This window comes from Syngnathus typhle, linkage group LG10 (assembly GCF_033458585.1).
Source record: "Syngnathus typhle isolate RoL2023-S1 ecotype Sweden linkage group LG10, RoL_Styp_1.0, whole genome shotgun sequence".
Taxonomy (NCBI): Eukaryota; Metazoa; Chordata; class Actinopteri; order Syngnathiformes; family Syngnathidae; genus Syngnathus; species Syngnathus typhle.
Window position 1 is genome coordinate 14,225,747 of NC_083747.1, and position 4,254 is coordinate 14,230,000.

Here is a 4,254-nt window from a genome sequence, read left to right on the forward strand (position 1 = left end):
TGCAGTCATGGAGTTGAAATGACGGCTCCTATAATGCTGATTGCTCTCTTGTCTTTGACAAGGAACTAGAATTTCAAACTTTATTAAGTAATGATCAGACAAAACAGTAATGTATGGCAGTACTGCTATATTTGAGGTTGCAAGTCCTCGGGATAATACCAGATCTATGGTATTTCCATTCTTATGCGTTGCTGCCTGTACAGCTTGCGTAAAACCAAAGGTATCAGTTAAAGTCTGAAACGCCGAAGTAAGTGGCTCTGACGGTAAATTCATGTGGATGTTGAAATCGCCCATGATAATTATATTATCCGCATTGGTTACTAGATCAGCCACAAATTCTGAAAATTCATCCAGGAAGCCAGAGTAAGCCCCGGGTGGACGGTAAATAACAACAAGATAAAATGACGGTAAAGCGGTGGATCGGACAATGAGAACCTCAAATGTTTTAAATACGTTGATCGAACGAGGCCTAAAACTAAGCTCGGAATTCGAGATGAGGGCGACACCCCCACCCTTTTTTCGAGGACGCGCCACATGCGGGCTCACAAAATTTGGAGGCGAGGCCTCATTAAGCGGCATCAGTTCATTAGGTTTTAACCAGATCTCGCAGAGACCAAAAGCGTTTAGATTATGTTCTGTGATGAGATCATTAACGAGAATGGCTTTCGTATGAAGCAATCTAATATTCATAAAACCAAGTTTAAGTGTAATTGGTCGATCCGGGTGCGTATTTATCGAAGGATATTTATACGAAATGCGAGTAAGATTGTGTTCTCTAAGCCTGACATCACCTCTCAAATGTTTGTTAGCGCGGTGGGCTGATACGACCGTGCGAATCTGATAGTAAATATTTGTTACACGTGTAGAATTATCTGAAACCGGCACCGTTTCCTCAGCAAAACCGGTCGGGGTGGAGTCATTGGATTTGTCTACTACCCCAGTAGAAAGTGCGTTTATGTGTACTGTCGCACTATTCAAACTATCACGCTCTAGTCTACACAAGGAGCTATGTGCATGCTGGGAGTCTAGCCTAGCGCTAGTTAACTTTATCTTAACAGACTCCAAACCCATCCTGACAGGTGGTCTAATCACCTGTGACCCGGCCTGCTCTAAAGTGACCTGTCATGTGTGGCTCAAACAGTAATCTATATTCCTAGAAAGAGTGAAGGCGCCTTCACGGTTAGGGTGAAGGCCGTCCTTCCTCAGCAGGTCGGGGCGGCCCCAGAAGGAAGGCCAGTTATCTATGAAATACAGTCCCTGCTTCTTACAGAACCCAGCCATCCATCGATTAAGGGAGACTAATCTACTAAGCCTCTCATCAGTGCCTCTCCCAGGCAGGGGGCCAGAGACAAATACTCGATGCCGACTCATCTTTCTAGCGAGATCACAAGTCCTCGCTATGTTTCTCTTTGTGATCTCCGACTGCCTCATCCTAACATCATTGGAGCCGACGTGTATCACTATGTCCGAGTAGCTAGTGTTGATGGAACTACGGTGTTGACTAGACCTATTGCGAGTCAGCTCCCTAAGATTAGCTTCTATGTCGGGTGCTCTGCCCCCAGGAATACACATTACCGTGGCTGGATTTTTAAGCGTAATATTTCGGGTAATGGAGTCACCTATGACCAAAGTGCGAGGGCCAGTAGACCGAGATGACTTTGGACGGCTATGCGTCTTACCTGGCTCATCGCGATTAGCAAGCCGCTTGGGGCTAATGCTAACTGGGCTAGCGGGCTGACTACAGCCCGCGTCTGTATCCGCCACATCTACAGTTATCGCGCAATTCTGCTCTAACTGGCGGACACGTCCCTCTAGCAGGGACAACCTCTCTAAGAGAAGGGTGCAGTTGGTGCACGAAGCCACACAAACCTCTCGATCCGCAGCCATACTTTGTGACCGATGATCGACGGCAGACAAACGGCCACGAAGCCTCCGCTCTCCCAGGCACTCCAACTGTGAAAAAAAAAAAAATAAATAAAAAAAAGATCGACAGTGTAATAAAAGATTCAAACTTACTTTAGAGTCAGGGAGATGAGTTCCACGCTGGAGAAAACAAAATCGTCCAAGCCTGAAAAGTATTGGGAGTCTGGCTGAGAAGGAAGAGGGCGTGGCGGCACTTTCAGTTCAATTGTGCTATAATCCTTGTGCTTGGTGGGGGCTCTCTCCTTTCTGCGTCTGCGTTTGTCTTCCGCGGCGTAGGAGGGATCCGAGGCCTCCGGACCAAGTCTTGGTGCATCTGCCTCGAGAGTCCATGGACTGCCCACTGTGTGGGGCGCGTGTGGTTGGTATGCGCAGGTTTGGGTTGCATTGCGCTTCCCGGCATGCGGGTGTCTCCATCGTGTACGGCTGTCGTGAGTGCGAAAGACGAGGTGAGAACAGTCATGCAATTCGGTGTCATGTCTCGAAGTGCCGAGGCGTGCGCATGGTGGATGTCGAACAGGGGGTCGCTTGCGATCACTGTGGGCGCCGTTTTCGGACGGCTGTTGGAGTGTCTCAGCATAAGCGGCAGGCCCATGCAGCGGAGTGGTTCACGGCTCGTAAAGAGCGGAGCCAGGCTAGTAAGGGTCCAAGGAGGGAGAGGAAGTGGAGCGTGAAGGAAGATGCTCGGATGGTGAAGCTTATGGAGAAGTACAAGAACCATAGGCACAAGAATGTGATGGTGGCCCGGATGTTGGGTACGGGCAAGTCCGGAGAGCAGGTGAGGTGGAAGTGGGGGTCCCTGTGCGGTCGTGCGGAAGGCGGTGAGTCTGGTTTGCGTTGGCGAGCCCTGGCTGCCAGGGCGACGCCCCAGAAATGGACCTGCCCCCCGTCGCTTCCAGATCTGGTGGAGAATAGAGTTCTGGAAGAGCTGCTGGCGGGGGGTGTGGAGCATCGGGCCACCGCTGCCTTAGTCAAGAAAGCAGGTCGGGAGCCTAGCCTGATCGAGTCCTCTGCTTTGGATCTCATGAAAGCCCTAGGGGGTAAGGTAGTGTGGCCGACAAAGTCCGCGAGGTCCAGACCTCGAGACCAATGGAAGACGGGTTGGGCGAGGCGGCTCGTCCAACGTAGGAGAGTGTTCTACCACCAGCAGCGCGGCTATTCTGAGGCGAGGAAGGGGCTGGCACGGCGGATCTTGGATGGTCTGACGCCCCTTAGGTGTGATTTGCCGCTGGAGTTGGTGGATAGGCACTTCAGGAGTAAGTGGGAAACGGTCAAGCCGTTTTATGGACTGGAGGGCTTCGAGGTGGGACTGACCGCGGATAACGAACCATTCTACCACCCGATCCTGGGGCCGGAAGTTGTATCTAACTTGGCTAAGATGAGGAATTGCTCTGCACCGGGCCCAGACGGGATCAAGAAGCAGGATCTTCTTGGCTGGGACCCGGACGGTATGCAACTGGCGAGGCTGTTTACGACATGGATGGTGCGTGGAGTCGTTCCCCAAGTCTTCAAGGAGTGCAAGACCCGGTTGCTACCCAAATCGGCTGACCCTACTGAGCTGGGTACTGTGTCAGGCTGGAGGCCTGTGACTATCGGGTCAGTCGTGCTGAGGTTGTTTGGGCGGATAATGGCGATGAGGCTAGCGCGAGCCTGTCCTGTTAGCCCCCGGCAGCGTGGTTTCGTCGCCGGCGCGAGTGGTTGCGAGGAGAACCTCATGATTCTTGACCGGATCATGGGGCATTCGAGGTCGGCTGGCGTGCCGCTGGCAGTCGTGTTCATTGATTTTGCGAAGGCTTTCGACTCGGTTTCTCATGACCATGTCTTGTGTGTGCTGGGAAGCTTGGGTGTAGACAGACGTGTAATCGAGGTGATCCGTCACTCGTATGTGGGCTGCTCGACCAGAGTGGGTTGCGGAGGCGCCTATTCCGAGCCCATCTCCATGAAGGTTGGTGTTAAGCAAGGCGACCCAATGTCCCCACTGCTTTTCAATCTCGCTATGGATCCTCTCATCCATAGCCTCGAACGCGAAGGAAGTCACCTGGTCTGGGGCGACCGCCGAATTGCCGCGTTGGCCTTTGCGGATGATCTAGTCCTGCTGAGTGGCTCGGAGGAAGGAATGAAGAAGAACTTGGTGATCCTGGAGGTCTTTTGCCAGCTTACGGGGCTGGCTGTCCAGCCAAGTAAGTGCCACGGTATTTGGATGGGTCCAAACGAGAGCGGCTGCGTAGCTTGGAGGCTGTGTGGGAAGCCGATACACATGGTAACTCCGGGTGAGTCAGTTCGTTATCTGGGGGCCACTATAGTGCCGTGGCGGGGAATTGTCTCTGAGGGTCT